The sequence below is a fragment of the Macrotis lagotis genome, chromosome X (assembly GCF_037893015.1).
Source record: "Macrotis lagotis isolate mMagLag1 chromosome X, bilby.v1.9.chrom.fasta, whole genome shotgun sequence".
NCBI lineage: Eukaryota > Metazoa > Chordata > Mammalia > Peramelemorphia > Peramelidae > Macrotis > Macrotis lagotis.
This window is the reverse complement of record NC_133666.1, coordinates 515,880,182-515,898,592: the sequence shown is the minus strand read 5'-3', so window position 1 is coordinate 515,898,592 and position 18,411 is coordinate 515,880,182.

Genomic DNA, 18,411 nt, shown 5'->3' with positions numbered 1-18,411 from the left:
AATAGATGGATGAATAAATGTATGAAGAATTTATTTTGCACTTACCATGTACAAAGCATTGTGCTAAATTCTGAAGGTACAAATAGAAATGTAAAACAATCCTTGCTCTCAAGGAGCTCATGTTTTAATGAAAGAGAAAACACAAAATATTGTGGCTGAAGACCAGATGGTCCCATGATCTTTAGAGAACAGTGTTAAAGTAGATGGCAATTCCTCTTCTTTAATGTCATTTCCATTGATAAAATCATATCAGTTTCTGATATTAAGCCAGTTAAGAGTGCCAAGGGTTTTGGTGAAATCCTCCATAGGAGTGTGATGGCTGCAGATACTGGACTGGAAGCATTGCTTTTCCTAAGACTCTTGCATGCAGGGTCCTGGACTATCTACATCAGTGTCTAAAAGGCTATGGTATAAAAGGTGGTAGTGATGGTAGTTGATCTGCTTGGCACACACTACTTCAGGTACTTGACTGGTAAGGGTCATTTGGCTAAAGGAAATGTTTGGCCCATCTCTATTTGAGATTCTTCCCAATAAAATGGCTATGAAGCCTTGGCTGGAACCAGGATTCCTAGCTTAGTGAATGCTGCCTCTCCCAGGGCTCTTAAGTCTATTTGCCTATTGGTGATAGTTGATCTGAAATTATGAATAATGGTTTGAAGGACACTGATATTCCCAAGGTTCTTAATTTCAGGGTCCTTGGGCTGCTCCTATAAAGGGAAGATGATGATCAAGATGGTAATAGAGATAGTGATTTAACTTACTTTGAACATTCTGCCTCCCATCTCCCCCTTAGGGTGTCCTGATGCTTCAGCTTGACTGGTGTGAGAAAAAAAAAACCTGAAGTCCAGGGAGATTGAAGTACCTGCCTAAAGTTATAACAGAACCCATGTCATTTGACTTCATGGCCAGTGCCTATCATTCTCCATCATATTGTCTCCCTCACCTGAATTGTCTCCCTCAGGTAAAACATAAACCTTTTGAAGTAGGAGCTATGTAATTTTTGTCTTTATGTCCCCAGTCTCTTGGAGAGTACCTAAAACATGGTTCATGCTTAATAAATGCTTGTTGGATTAAACTGGATTGAATTGGACTTCAAAGTCAAAAGGCTGCTTCTCCCAACCCAGGTCAAAGCCACAGAAACTCATAAAGACCATTTTCTAAGCATAGAGCAACTACAATTAATAGGAACAGAAAAACTTACACTCATGAAGTTGAAATGTTTGAGCTTTTATTTTATTTTGTTCAGTACTGAAGTAAAGATTGAGGCACTATAATAAGCACCAGGAATATAAAGATGAGTTGGAACAGTTTCTGACCTCCAAGAAAGCTCTCTTTGCCCTAACAGCACACTCCTTACCCTGTTTTTGTTGTCCATGCCATTCCTTGGGATGACGAATTTCTGAATGTCAGTCTGTGAGTGTTTGTGTGCATCTGTCTCTCATAATCTGTGATGCTATTAAATTGGGAGGTATTGCATATATCAATATGCAAATTTATTCAACAGCTAATGTATAACTTAGCATTTTACTTTGGAGCCAAGAGACTAAATAGTACAGCTCACAATGATTTTTTTTTATCCTAGTAAATTATGGCTATGCCCAGAACATCTAAATTCCCTCTGTGAATTTAAAGCATTTCTGCTTTATCTGTTTTCCCCGTTGCTGTTTTAGCGTTCAGGAGAGGGAAATCTCAAAATAAATTATACCAAGAACACCAAGCATCATGGCTACATCGGGATAAACAAAACAAAAATGAGAGATCCTTTAACTGTTGCTATGTGGATGTAAAGAAGAAAAGCTTTAAACTAGAGATATTAAACATCATTCTTGATTTTAAATCAACTGATATAGGTCATAAAGCTAAAAGGGATTTTAACAGTCATCTTGTCCAAGTTCTTCATTTCCAGATAAGAAAACTGAGTCCCAGAGAAGGTTAAACAATTTTCCTAAGGTTGCAAGAGTCATAAGCATCAGAGACAAGATTTGAACACAGATTCTTTGATCCTAGAACCAGTGATATTTCCATTAAAATATCCTAAATTCACAAAGAAATATTTTGCTAAGCAGTCTGTAGAGAGCCAAGTTCAATACACAACAAAGATGAAATCAATATCCTGAATAGCCTAAAAATAATATCATACGCTTGATAACGCTCCAGAGAATGAAAGACTAAACTGCAAGCTACAGCTTTGTAGTTTAAGTGCTTATAGGCTGAATATTTCACAAAAGAAATAAGTCTTGCTGTTGGTAATTTATTCCATTACAAAAGAAATCCATAGGTATCAAATGAGTATGAACAGGAATATTTATGACTTTACTTATAACAATCAAAGGTATTATTTCCCCATTCCTTATCAAAGGACAGTCTGGGATAGCCTTCACTGAAAGAAGATTTCCCCATGGACTGTATAGATAATCTTAGACATGGATACTTATCAGATGATTTTAAAACTAAAATTCTTTTAAAGTCTTTCTGAAGGAAACTATAGGCCTGACCAAACATGGGGCTTCAGATACATACTAGAAGTAAAAGACATGGAAGTACTTGTCATTTCAACTAGACTGGAAATGCTCAGATTAGAACAAATGAGAAATTTTTTAAAAAAATAGAAGAGGCAACCTCTAAACTATATATGATTTTGAGCCCTCTTACCCTCAATATTTCTGCTATTATAACATACAAGGTAGTATGGGCAAAGAACTTTTGGGAAAAACAAGTGGAAGGATTTTTCCCTGTCTTCTAGTTGGGGGGAAAAAAGACATGCTTATGAAACCAAACAACAGAAGGGCCAAATTAATAATAGTAGTAGTAGTAGTAGTAGTAGTAGTAGTAGTAGTAGTAGTAGTAGTAGCAGCAGTAGTAGTAGTAACATAGTATAATAAGGGTTCCAAAATACTCTATAAATATCTCATTTTTCCTGTGCTACTATCAAATCCATATTACAGATTAGGAAACTGAGGCAGACAGCAGGTAAGAGACTTGCCCAGGGTCATAGAACTAGGTAATATCTAGATAGTAACTAGGCCAGATTTGAATTTAGGTTTTTCTGAATTCCAAGTTCAGTATATTCCAAAGAACTCATCTTTCTTCCCAAATCCAACCCTTTACTGGATTTCCCTCTTTATTGATGAGGGTTTCACCATCCTTCCACTTACCTAGATTCATTAACTTGTGGTTTTTCTCCACTTACCATTGTCATTTACTTCATATATCCAATCAGTTCCTAAATCTTGTCTTTTTAGATCTACAACATATTTTGCATGCATGACCCTAGTTCCATTCCTCATCACTTCTCATTTGGACTCAGTGGTCTATTATTTGATATTATTGCCTCATGCCTATCACAACTCAATTCCATTCTCCACAGTCAAATGATTTTCCTAATGTATAGATCTGACTAGGTTATATACAAACTTCAGTGGTTCCTTATTGGTCACTTTAAAATTTCCTCACAGCTAGAGTAGCTAGGTGGGGCAGTGGATAGAGCACTGGCCCTGGAGTCAGGAGTACCTGAGTTCAAATCCGGTCTCAGACACTTAATAATTACCTAGCTGTGTGGCCTTGGGCAAGCCACTTAACCCCATTTGCCTTGCAAAAAAAAACAACTTAAAAAAAACTTTTCTCACAGCCTGGCCCCTTCTCTACCTTTCTAATGTTTTTTCTAAAAATCAAATAAATTGTATTAATATGGTTTGTTTTAATATCATCTACATTTCCCAGTCTTGCTTCTCTTTCCCAGGAAGTTATCACTTATAACAAAGAATAAAAATAGAAAAAAATAGTTTAGTAAAACTAACCAACACTGAAAAAGTCTGGCATGTGTAGCTTTCTATATCCATAGCTCCTATCACTGAAAATTAAGGAAGAGTTTACCATCCCATATGGCAACCCTTTCCTGCTCCTTTGCCACTTCTTTGGGGACAAACTTGCTCACATTAAACTCACAAAATCACTGCATTCAGTTTTGATTGCTTTGCTACTAGAGTTCTAGCTATATTGTTATAATCATTGTGTTTACTGTTTTCCTGGTTTTCCGTAGTACTCTCTGCAGCAGTTCATATCTTCCCATGCTTTTCTAAATTCATCATATTCCCAGTATCTTACAGTTCAATAACATTTGATTACATGTATGTGCTACAATTTAGGTGGACAATTTCAAATAGATAAGAATCTACTTTTGTTTCTAGTTCTTTCTATAAAAAGTGCTATAAAAATGTTTTGGTATATATGGAATCTTTCTTTTTTTATCACTGATCTCTTTGAAGTATAAGCCCAACAATAGAAACTCTGAGTCAAAGGGAATGGACATTTTAGTTTCTCTCTCAGCATAAATTATCTTCCAGAATGGTTGGATCAATGAATAACTCCATCAATATCATATCAGTTTGCCTGTTTTTCTATAATCCTTCCAATATTGATTACTCCCTTGTCTTTTGTAATCCTCACCAATTTTCTGGATAACAATAAAATTTGAAAATGGTCATGATTTGCATTCCCCTCATTAATGGAACAATCTTTCATATAGTTAATTCAAATAGTTAATTTCAACAGCTAATAATCAGATGGTTAATAATAGATCATCCTTTTTAGAACTGTTCATATCCTAACACATTTTCTTTTTTACTTCTTGCAAGGCACTGGGATTGGATGGCCTGTCCAGGATCACAGGGCCAGGTGGTTGCTGGGCCTTAGGGGTTGGTATGTGTGCTTGAGGCCTCTTGGCCCCAGGGCTGGTGATCAGTCTGCTGCACCACTCAGCTACCCTACAGCACATTTAAGAAGAAGGACAGAGTGAAAGGAGAGAAAAAATATAGTATATGGTAGTGGGGAGGTATGAATGGAGGGAGTTGTGATCAGCGATGGCAACAGTGGAAAAATATGGAAGTAGCTTTTGTAATGGACTTATCATAAAGAATATGATCTACCTGCGACAGGGCTGGTGGTGTTGGAACACAGACTGAAGCAAATTTTTAAAATTTTTTTTATTTTTATTTTTCTCTTTCCTTTATTTTCTTGCTTATGAGGGTCTATATTTTTAGGGGGAGGGGGTATTATGTTTACTCTTAAACAAGAATATTTTTATTAATGTATACAAAAACATCATTTGTACAAAAATAAAATAAAAATAAATAGAATTGTTCATATCCTTTGACTAAAATGTATCTGTTAGAGAATGGTTTTTCTTTCTAGACCTCTTACATATCACTTCCCTCTACCCAATCTTCAGGCAGTTAATATAGCCTCCTTACTGTTTCCCCACACACCCACACACAATAGTCTGTCTCTCATTTCTATGTTACCACACACACACACACACACACACACACACACACACACACACACACCTCAAACAACTTCTGATATACATGATTTCCTTGAATATCCATCTTCTACAATGACTCCCTCCCCAAGTTGCCATCCCCACCAAAGCTACCTTGTATTTGCTTTGAATTTAGTTCACTTTTAATTTATATGAGCATCTTATCTCCCTACTAGAATATAAGCTCCTTGAGGATAGGGGTTATTTCACTTTTGCCTTTGTACCCCCAGCACTTGGCATGATATCCCTGTCATTTAGCAAATGTTTAAAAATGTTTGTTGACTAATTATATAAATTCTTTGGATTTTGGAGAAGGTTGCCCCTGGAGAGTGAAGGGGCTGGACTGTTCAGGGAAGGTTTCAAGAAAAATGAAATAGGAGACAAAAAATTGATAGGATGCCAAAATTTAAAGGGTGTTGACATTATTTGTGATTCAATTTAATAAGCCCCTACTATTTATCATGCTTTGGGTACAAGGGCAAAAATGAAAGAGCCTTGTCCTCAGAGAGCTTAAATTTGAGTAGGGTAAAATAATATGGACTCAAACAAATATATTCAATTCATTGTTTAGTCATTTGTGGTTCTGTATAACTCTTCATGACCCCATTTAAAATTTTCTTGGCAAAGATACTGGAGTAGTTTGCAATTTCCTTCTCTATATCATTTTATAGATGAGGGAAACTGAGGCAAACAAAGTCAAGTGACTTGCCAAGGATCATAAAGTTGGCAAGTATCACAAGAAGATTAACCTTCCTGACTCCAAGCCCTGTACGCTATCCAATGTGCCATCTAGCTGCCCAAATATATTCAAGAAATACAAAATAGTTATCCAAGTACTAAACAAGTATGACAATTAAGAAAGGCAAGAAGACAAGCTTGAGCAGAGCTTTGAAGGTCTATTTTTAAATAACTTGGATTTCTGCATCCCAGAAACAACCCAAATTAGAAATGAGTTAGATATAATTATTAGTTAAAAATAAGGAAATATCAGATGGGGTATTTCCACAGAATTGGCACATAGAGGTTCCTTAATAAATGTGTATTGAGGGACAGACTGAACTTCCCTAGGAGCTATAAGTAATAACTACTAGTAGCTCTGGTGATTGAGTACCAGGAAGAACAAGGATGGAAGTTTTGGTGAAAACTATGGTCTAGCTGAACTGCTTTGCCTTTGGTTCCCATATTCTAAATTGTTTGCCTTCAGTTACCTCTGCCAAACAGAGGGGTTCCTCATAACTATGTCGTGACAGCATCCATTCCATCCCCACCATGGTGTTGCACCATTCATTATACTTTGGAAAGAATCCTGGATTTGGTTCTCACACTTAGAACTTTTATAACTGTAGGCTAGCCCTAACTGAATCTCATTGTTCCTCTTCTGTAGAATGAAATCATTGGAATGTATCAGGTCCCATCTAGCCCTAGATTTATGATCCTAAAACTTCCATTGGACATATTGGTTCTTTAGGTCAGAGTGACAAAATCTTCATTAAAGGAAGAAAGAACCTGAAGGGAAAATGATTAAGACATTCAAAATATAGTCACAAAATAGGAAAATATATAGATTTTTAATGTTACATGAGGCAAGTACAATGTACAAAAGAATGGCGATTTTATTTGCCTACAATGTTTCCTTACAACTTTCTCTTAATAAACTTTAAGGAGGATTCATATCTCGGTCCATATTCAATAAAGCCCAGACCCAGAACTGTCCCTCAAATTTAGTATTCCCTCAATAAATTCCATATTTGTATGTAGGTCATACGTTTGTCCCACATCTGGCTTGAACAATATGTGATTGAGACCTATAATTGTGTTCCAAATAGCTTTTGTAGTACTCATCTCAGGCCTCCCTTGGTAAAAGGAAGAAGGCCACAGGGTTCAAGTATAGAATGTGCAATGAATCCCTACAGACATTCTGTTTGCTAAATCTTCTCCTTACCTCTCCCCATACTTCCCCTCCACCCTACCAACTTCATTGAATTTTGTTCTATGAATCAATCAATAGTCCTGATGTATTGCAATTACTGTGGCCACTGCAAATCCTTGCCCTTTAACCTGGTGCTGGATCCTTTCCAAATTTAACTAGGGTGGCTCTTGGACAAGAATCATACAGTCCATTTCCAGAGCTGTATTTAAATACTCAAAACATTTCAGTTTGGTGGGACCTGCTAGAGTTTAGACTCAGCCAGCAGGGTCTTTGAAAGCTAAGATCACCTCCAATCCATAATAAAGCATTGGCATAGTTATATGAGTAAAGGTTTGAAATACTAGATTACAAGATCCAGGCCTTTCACTAAATCAACTTGCTCTTTTAGCCATTGACTTTGAGGTTGTAAGCTTCTGGGTACTGATGCTTTCCTAAAGGAAAAAAAATGTAATTTTTGAATAATTTTCCTAGAGGTAAACAGGTTACAAGAGATTATCGTTGTGTCTCTGAATTTCCTGCCCTGAGTCACCCACCCTAGGAATGATGCGTTGGTTCCTTTCCACTTCTTTGAAAATTGCTCATCAAAAGCTGACATGTGGCATCTGACAGGCTGCAGCTAGAATTCTTGGTCCCTGGACATCTGAAGCTGCTTTTAACCAGGTTTGCACGTTTTTCACTAATAAATTACTCCTGTAGCCCTGCTGCTCTGCTGTAACTCATCAGTTTTACTGAGCAGGGCCTAAACGAAAGCATTTGTTCTTGTCATAAATCTGCCTGAGCAGCTTGGCCTCCCTCTGTGGGATACAGTCTCAGAAGCATCAAGGTTTCTTTGGTGTGCAGGGAGACTCAAAAGCACCTTGCTAGAGATTCCAGAATCTATTTAAGGAGATCTGAATCAGCTATCAGCACTTGTGAATAATATTTTCTCACCTGCTTAGATCTTCCTAGAATTTTTTCTTTCACTCTGGCTGGCTTACTAGAAGCTGACTGGTGTCTGACCCTGGTGGCAGTGCTGGAAAGGAGAGAATTAAAAAAGATGGGTATAAAAATATTGAGAGAGGATTAGGCTTCACCAAAAAGAAGTAGGAATACATACTGCTAAATAAACACCTGAAGCAAGCATTACTTTGGGGAAAATAAAAGCTGATTTTCTCTGTCTCTCTCTCTCTCTCTCTCTCTCTCACTCGCTTGTAAACATAAAAAAAACCCTGAAAATGAAAATATTTCTCTTCTCTCCAATTTTAGAAATGTTATACTAGATGAGGAATAAATTGAAAATTTACCTTCCTTTCTCTTCTATTTTTAAATGACTATTTTTTTACTTTTTCAGTTAATTTTCTCCTTCTTTCATTTATTTTCTTTCCCTTCCTCCTCACTTCTGAGTGTGGAACAAAAAGAAGGAAAGAAAAGAAGAAAAACAAAAACCTTGAAACAGATATGCATAGCCAAGCAAAACAAATTCCCATATTGGCCATGTCCAAAAATATGTCTCTTTCTGTGCCTTGAGTCCATAATTCCTTAGTAAGAAGGTGGAGAGCATGAAGCATGATTGGTTACTTGGAATTACTGAATTTAAGCCAAAATTTGGTAATTTCAAAGTCATTCCTAAGAAACCAGTAGAGCATTTCTTCATGCCTGATAAAAACAGATAAGAATGACTGATTAAATAAAACTGATCAGATAAAGAAATGGATCAAACAAATGCTCTTATTCTGTTTTTTCCAACTCATAAAATTAATAACTAACAATCGCTAATATTTAAATAGTGCTTACAAGGTGCTAGGCACTGTGTTAATTAAAAACATCTCCTTTATTTACAACACAGCAATAATAAATATTCACAGAGTGTTAGAGCCAGAAGGGACATTAAAGAACATTAACATTTTGAGGGGAGAAAAATAAAACCGAGTAGGAGTTCTTTCCTCAAAATGTTTCCCAGGAAAATCTTTTAGTCAAATTGATTGATTGGATTGAGCTGCAGAACATCATAAGGTCTTCTTTCTGAGACACATGACTATTCAAATAAACATTTATGTGGAGCCTACCATATACCGGACAGTGAGTTAAGTACTTTTGGCAAATATTATTTCATTTGGTCCTCACAACAATCTTGTGAGATTAGTTCTAATAATGTCGCTATTTTACAAATCAGGAAACTGAAGCAGATGGAGAATAAGTGATTTGCCCAGGGTCACATGGCTAGTAAGAGTCTGGATCAGGGCTCAAGTCTATCTGACTCCAGGCTGAGCATTCTATACATTGTATCATCAGCTGCCACCAGAAGAGATCAACCGAACCATTCAAACAAGCAAATACAAGTGGAATAAAAAGTGCTATTGTCCAAATCATAGTTAAAAGTATAGTCCTGAAGTTTAATCTATAAGTGTACATATTTAGGATGAGCTAGAAAATGGACAATGGATTGGGCCCAAAATTGAATAGAAGAAGAATAGAATACATTATATGTGGTAAATTGTCATGACTCTGAACTACTTCCTGACCAAAACAAAGCAAAAATAATCATGTTTTTTAAAAACACAAATCTTCTCTTGGTAATGTGGAGTACCACATTCATAGAAGACTCAGAGTCACTGGTGACCCAAAGGATATGTTTGTGATGGATGCCAAAATCCAAAGGGTACTGGAGAGGTCCATGATAGATGCCAGTAAACTGTAGCCTATTTCCCAAAAGAACCTGTATGCAAGCTATGGCAGTAGGATGATCACAGAGGAAATAAAACACAATGAACCTGTCACAGATCATGAGTGATGGTACACTTGAGTGTTGAATTGATAGATGCAAAGTGTACAAAGACCTAAAGGAAGAACTCCTTTACAAATGGACAGATGCTCTGGGAAGGATCTCTGGAGGACCTGTCTAGAATGGTACAGGATGAAAAGGGGAGGGGCTTCCATCTGCCATTGGTGGCAAAAATACTAAAGCACCAAAGCATAGTCAAAAAAAAGAGTTTTCAAATATGTTTGATCAATTTGCATTCATGTATATAGCTATGAAAGGCATCCAGGTGGTACTGTGGAGAAAGTGTCAGACTGGAATGAAGATGACCTGAGTTCAAATATGTCCTCAGGTACTTGTTAGCTGTGTGATCCTGGGCAAGTCACTTAATTATAATTACTTACCTTATCTGTCAGGTGAGTAAACCAGTGGAGTATTTTTGTCAAGAGAACCCAAATGAGGTCAAGAAGAGTAGATTGAACTGTAAAAAACAAACTAAACAACAACATACAATCGTGACATTACATGACTAGACTATTGGATTCTCTTTAGTCTTTAACAAGATGAATGATTAAGAGGTAATATGCTATACTAGACTGAGTTCTGGACTTGGAGTCAAGAAACCATGGTTTGAATCCTGCTTCAGATTCTCTCTGGTTGACCCTAGGCAATTGAGTCAATCTCTCTCAGTCTCAGTTTCCTTATCTGTAAAATAAGGGAAGTTGGACTTACAAACCTCTAAGTTCTCTCCCTTTTCTAAATCTGTACTTCACCTTGTTTGAAGTCCACACATAGTTCATAAGCAATCTTAGGATCAGAAGGATATTTAGTCTTTCAAGGCTACAAAGTTCGTCTCCCTTCTCTCACTAACAATTTGTGTAAACTGAAATTGAAACCCTCAACAGAGTCTAACAAACTGAAGGAATTCAACCAAGAATTTTCCATGACATCAGCTTTATAAGCTAGTTCTTATCAGAACAATTCTTATTGCCAGACAATCTTGTCTTGCAGGATTCAATAACCTGTAAAGTTCCCATTAAAAACCTTAGCAACATTAAACCAATTTTTTTGTCTCCAAGCTGCATAGCAGATTTCACACAGAATCAGCAACAAGGTAGTAATCTTGACCCCTCTCTTATTTAGCCCTCTGGCTACAAGGACATTTTCTTTTTTGGAGGGGAGGGACAGGAATTTAAGTGATTTTTTAATCACTTAAAATGACTTTAATCCACATTCCACATATCTAACTTTTACAGTTTTTAATTTTATAATTTTGGCACATTGTATACATATATACTCATACACACACATATATATATATACATACATATACATATATATATATATGTATATGTATGTATATATAGCATGCTGGACTTGGTGTCAGAAAGACTTGAGTCAGAATCCTGCCTCAGATACTTACTAGTATGTGACTTTCAAGGTTGAACTAAATGATCTCTAAGGGCCCTCAGCTTTGATCCTGATCTTTTGAGGCTGGGAAATAGGAACTGAGAGAAGACAGAAACAGTTTTCACTTCGGTGGAACAGACAGATAAAACTCATGTCACAAAATCTCTCTGTGCATCAATTTTTTTATGTGGAAAAAAATTGCATCTGCCTTCCAAGGGCTGTTGTGAAGATCACACAAGATAATAAATACAAAGTGCTTGGCAAACTTCAAATTACTATATAAATGTAGTTATTATTATCATTATTAGTTTGAATCCTGGCTCTTTTACATTCTAGTATAACTATAGGCAAGTCACATTTGTATTCTAGATCTCAGTTTCCTTATCTATAAAATTAGAGGATTGGTCTAGTTGACCTCTAGAATAAAATTGACCTCCCATTTAGCTCTAAATCTATGAAACAAAGGTAGTGAGCAAATCATCCTTTTTTCATGAATAGATTTAGTATTATTTGGACCTTAATAATTAAAAAAAGCTAAAATTATTCAATAATCTGGAATTTTACTAGATTGAGAGTTTTGATCATAAAACACATATGTGCAGTACAAGCACTGTCCACCTCTGTTCATATGTAGCTATTTCCCACATAGAAAATTCAAGCATTGCAATATATCTTTGTAGCTAATGTCCTTTTGAAGAAACAGGGAAGACAGGGTTACTTTGAGAAGAATAAGCTTAGACACAGATACATTCTCCAAATTGAAAATGACAGATTGCACATGAACTCACGTCGCCCAAACTCAGATCTTGATAAATAACCAGTTTCTTTAATCTGAAACCTGACCTTTAACTATATTTTTCCATTTCTGCTTTGGTTCTCATTGATGCCTTATTGTTAACTCACCATTCTGGAGATTCCTCAAGCTCAACTCTTCCCTCAGGAAGACTCCTAATTACTTTATAATTCATGCTCTCTTGATTGGTAACTAAACAGTGTTGGAAGTCATGCTATCTGCCTTTTTTTCTGGGTCCTTATGAAGTCTTTACTCTATGATCCTTTCTGTACCATCTTGAAGACATCGAGGCATGACCACAGTCAGAGTTATCAAGGACCCTTGTCTAGACTTGTCCCTCCAATCATACCTGCACTGATCCCACTGTCACTGCCATCTTTCTCTTTATTCTTGCCTCTCCTGACACCAGCTCCACCTTAGGCTTCCTTTCTAATCAGGAAGAGATGCTTCAGCAGCACATGAATACCTGCAAGGGGAATAGTAGGTGTGAAGCACAGGACAGAACATAAGTACTTAGCAATTACAAGTGAGGCAGGCTATTTATTATTTACAGACATGCAAACTTGTGACTCCCTAGCTTCTCAGTATTAACAAGCAGCTCCTTCACCACTGTGGGGAATACCCCAGGAAAGAACACAGAATTCTGGGTCTCTTTCCTTATATCTGAGCAATTACTGGGCAGAATTAAAGGGACTAAGTGGGAGGGGAAACTTAGGGATAGTCAATAATCAAGTCCCCTCATGTCAGTTCCCTGTTGTGGACCACATACCATAGCTTTACATATCTGACTTAGAAATGTCTACTTTAGGGGCGGCTAGGTGGTGTAGTGGATAAAGCACCGGCCCTGGAGTCAGGAGTACCTGGGTTCAAATCCAGTCTCAGACACTTAATAATTACCTAGCTATGTGACCTTGGGCAAGCCACTTAACCCCATTTGCCTTGCAAAAATCTTAAAAAAAAAAAAAAGAAAAGAAATGTCTACTTTACCTTCTATTGAGTACAAAGGAAATTTCTAGTTCATAGGAACTTCCCTGTACACAGGCATATCAATCAGTGATGAAATATGGAGTCACTTCTGACTGCTATAGCCTTAGCAATAGCCCAGTTCTCACAATGCCCCTCTGCCCAGTAAAGACTAGGAGGGCTTTGTTCCTTATTTGCTCAGCTGATCTAGAGCCCCCAGAAGCAAATGGATGTGAAAAGGCCATGTATTTTAAACACAATGGGCTCTGTTCTCCACTCAGCATCTGGAAAGGCACTAATAATAATAATTATTATTATAGTGGCTTACATTTTTAAAACAGGGTAATGAGGGGTGTTAGGCTGATCCACTGAATTGGATAACTTCCCATGAGCTCTGGGTCAAGGTGGTGTGACCTGTGAGAATGGAAGGACTTTCTTCCTTATCATGTAAGGAGAGAAGGATTTCTCTTTCTCCCCTACCCCCAAACAACCTGAGACAGCTGGGTAGTGCAGTGGATTGTGCTGAAGTCAGGAAGACCTGAGTTCAAATCCAGAATCATACACTTACTGACTGGGTGACTCTGGGCAAGTCACTTAACCCTGTTTGTCTCAATTTACTCAACTGTAAAATGAGGGAAATAATAGCACCTGTTTATGAGAATGAAATGAGATTATGTTTGTCAAGTGTTTAGTGCAGGATTAGAGCTATGTAAAGGTTTGTTTCCTTCCCCATCCCCTGTTAGCCACCACCACCAATAATCCTGTTAACTAGAAGAAGCAATACTTAAGCCGTTATCTTCGCAAGGGAAGTCTTTCATAAGCATTTTGCATTGTAAATTATCATGTGTATTTTATTTTTTTGTCTTGTAACATCATCTAGCTAAAAACAAAGTGAAAATGTCTTGGGCCAAATAATACCGTGATTTTGAGAAACCTCAGGCAAACCTCTAGTGGATCAATAAAGTGGGTCTCCTCCCTGGTCATATCTTCCTATGCTACCTACTATTGGGATGAATGGAAAATGTGGTGAGAAATTGAATCATAACATCATCAAGGGTATTTGGCAGGAAAAAAACCTTAGAAATCATTTCATCTAATTTATAGGATATGATTACAGATTTTCAGGTGCCTTGTATACCAACATTGACCATAAGAACCTATAATTTAATGATCAAACTGAACTGGAAGACTATCCTAATGTTAACCAGAGAGAGAATTCTCTGTGTACTAGATGTTAAATAAATGGTCAACAACATCTCTTTGACCTAATAAATGAATTTGTTTTTTAAAAAGCATAAATAATAGATATCCATTTATCATATTGTAGGCAGTTGGGAGGTACAGTATATAGAGTGCTGGATGTAGAATTAGGAAGACATCCTTCTGAGTTCAAATCTGATCTCAGAAACTAGCTGTGCAACCCTGGGCAAGTCATTCAATCCCGTTTGCCTCAATTTCCCCAGCTATAAGCTAAACTGGAAAAGGAAAAGGTGAACCACTCTAGTATCTTTGCAAGAAAACCCCAAATGGGGGTTACAAAGAGTCTTTCACAATCAAAACTACTGAACAACAACAAAAATTTGTCATATTAAGGAATTTTTTTCCTAGTCCTAATATTAGTCTATGGTACTCATCATGAAAATAGTGTCTCATATTACTATTCAACAGGCAGTTGCCTATACAATTCCTAAGAGATATTAATTAAAAGAATAGTCTTTATATTAGTACAGTTTTACTTAATTTTCAAAAATATTCAGAACATCTTTCTAGATATTCTTTGTGATATTAAAATGTTATTTATAATTTAAATGTTTTCTTATATGAAATTAGACATCTCCACAATCGATAGAGACTCAATAATACAGAGTGTGACTGTGCTTTTCCCTTTGCTATGATGTCTTAACTGAAGCTAAGTTTTAATTATTCATTACTGTAAGAAATAAAACACAAAAGGCCAGGTGTTCTGGGAGATAGTAGCTTGGCTAGGGAAGGATGGATCTCAGGGGTGCCAGAGAGCAGGAGACAAGTGCAGGAGACACTAGGACAATAAGAAGTGGGAAGCCTTCAGGAGCAAATGTTAAGAAAACCATTCTTAGAGCAGTTACCAAGGGGTATCTAATGGAGAGGGGGAGGAATCTATAAAGAACACCACTTGCACCAGCTTTTTGCCTCTATTTTCAGGAAATTTGCTTATATGAATAAGACATTTTTAGGGATAAATTGCACTTGACACATCATTTTTATAGGGAGTACATGGCCATGGAGTCATTGAGGCAGAGCTACAGAGGACATTAATATAATTAGAAATGAAAAGCTTTTTTTTTTTTTTTGTAAATTGCAGTTTGACCTTTGGGCAATAGCTGAGTACAATTTCACAGCTCCTCTTTTTTTTTCCCTCCACTATGAAAATTATATATGTGACAGAAGTAATTCCTTCCACTTGACTACTAATAAAAAAGACTCAGTTTTATCATCTGACCGAACAAGTTGAATATATGAATATGCACCATTTTCTAATCAAGAATCATGGGGGGGGGGGACTCCTAATAAAGAAGGAACACTAACCAGAGAAATAAAGTACTTTTAGAAAATCAACAACTATTGGTTATTCTGTAAGGTTCCCTCCATGAGCAAGGGGTCATGAACTCATATAGATTATAGAACAAATGGACCACAAAAACTAAGTAGGCAAGTCATCTCTGTTGAGTTCCCTTTTGTGAGTTTACATGTGGAAACTGTGTTCCATTTTCATTCCCCACAAAAACTCTCTAATAAAGCTAGATTTTATTTAGGGGAAAAAATCCATATACACAAACACAATTGTCTACTTTCCCTGTATCCAGTTTCATTTCAGTTTTTATAATAGCCCCTTAGCCTTCTGTGCTTTGTCCTAATTCCTACAAAACCAAGATTTGGCTCTTTTGCAATTCATAGCATGTGATTCCTGAGAATCTTTTATTTTCTTTAGAAAAATGAAGTAATTATACAGTTCAGTACTATTATATGGGGCAAAAAGTATTTTTTTTAGTGAAAGCAGAGGCTGGGAACCTTGCTGTTCAGTCATTGTCTATATGCTGATGGTTGTTTTTCGGTTGTATCTGATCTTTTATGACCCTTTGGTGAGTTTTACTTGGCAAAGATATTAGAATGATTTGCCATTTCCTTCTCCAGTTTATTTTACAGATGAGAAGACAGAGGCAAACAAGGTTAAGTGAGTTGTCCAGGGTCACAAAACTAGTAAGTGAGACCAAATTTGAACTCAGGAAGGCAAGTCTTCCTCTTGTTTCTACTTCATTCTCAATAAGATGCCATCAGGGATGTAATGCCATGATATGCAAGAGAACTAGATTTGAGGGTGGGAAGGATGTACACTTTCTCCATTGAAGACATCAGGGTTCAGTAGTTAAATATGGATCAAGATGACTGGAGATGACCCTGGATGCAGTGGGAGACCTATCTCCAAGTCTATAATGCTATCCACTGTACCACCTAACTGCTCTCTATATGATAATAGTTCAAAATAAACCTCATTAAAAATAAAGTCTCATTCATTTGGACTAATTAAGATAAAATCAATCTGAATTATTAAAACTAATTTTTAAAAAAGATGTTACTTTCACTTATTGATCATAAATTATGATATATTTTTGAATTATAGAATTTCTAAAATAAAAAAGTAAAATTAGCAATCATACCTCTGCTCATTATTAATATATTATGAAAAGGGTACTTCTGAGGTCTTTGAGAATTTAGGTCTCAATTATTTTTTTAAAAAAGTTTCCTGAGCAGCTAGGTGGTACAGTGGATAGAGCACTGGCCCTGGAGTAAGGAGTACCTGAGTTCAAATGTGACCTCAGACACTTAATAATTACCTAGCTGTGTGGCCTTGGGCAAGCCACTTAACCCCATTTGCCTTGCAAAACTAAAAAAAAAAAGTTTCCCTGCAAAAATTTTCTACAGCATTAACTTTGCATTATTAAAATGCAAGATAGACTTTAATCTGATTCCTGGTCAAATTATCAAATTCTAACTTCATGAAGCCCAGATTGATAAGACTTCATAAAGTGCACAGAAGAACCCATAAATCCTTGAACTAAATTCTTCTAAGGTCTCAGTGAGGCTATTTGGAAAGCATATCCTCTTTTTAGTTGCTTGAATGCTGTAGCATACATTAAATAGAACTCATGTTACTTTGAAAAAGGAAATAATACCTAACCAGCAAGGACCAGCTATAGTTTTGAGACACATTCCCTGACCATTTCAGCCCGCAATGACCTCTCCCTTCTTAGAACTCCTGCATTATTTGACCATTTACTGTTTTTGAGATCTCTTGTTTCCATAGGGCAACTGTTTGTTGTTGTTGTTTGTCCTTTGTTATGACATACAAGTGAGTTGGAGTTAAGTAAGGGGGTGTTGTGCAGTCACCAGTTGCACTTTCTCCTCCAGTGACCAGATATGGATCAGAAAGACATGAGATGAACCTGGATGTAGAGGGACACCTTGATTTTTTTACAAGTAGGTCTTTCCCAGATTATACTTTGACTGAGGCGACACCAGTTCAGTCTCTTTAAGGTAACTAAGTAATTGAATTGATAGAGGACCTGGTCTGAAGTCAGAAAGACAGCTTTCTGAGTTCAAACCTGGCCTTAGATACCTACTAGCTGTATGACCCTTGGCAAGTCACTTAACCCTGTTTGCCTCAGTTTCCCCATCTTTAAAAAAGCTAGAGAAGGAAATGAAAAATCACTTCAATATCTCTGCCAAGAAAATCCAAATTGAGGTCACAAAGAATTAGATTAAAAAATTGACTCAGCAACTGACATCTTGTATAATATTGTTTCACGGTGTTATTAACCCTTCTTTTGTGTCTTAATGGTAACCATCTCTAAGAAAGGGGATATAGGGAAGTAAAAAGGGGAAAAAATAAATCTACATGACAATTTTGTCATATATTTGAAAGGAAAAGCAAGTTGTGAATAGTAGATTTGCAGTTTTATGCACAATCATCTTTTTTTCTTGTACTATTAGGGAAATGCTTATTTTGATACATAAATTAAAAATAAAATAAAATTTAAAAAATGAAAAATTATATGCTTCATGAAATCAGAAACCCAAAACCTCCATCCAATTACTTCAATTCTTCAAGAATCTAATTCACTGGTGTGGATATTCCAACACAGTTTTCAACCCTTTTATGGTTTAATAGATAATATTGGATACCTTTGGGGCTATAAAAAGAAAGTTATTATCTATGGTCA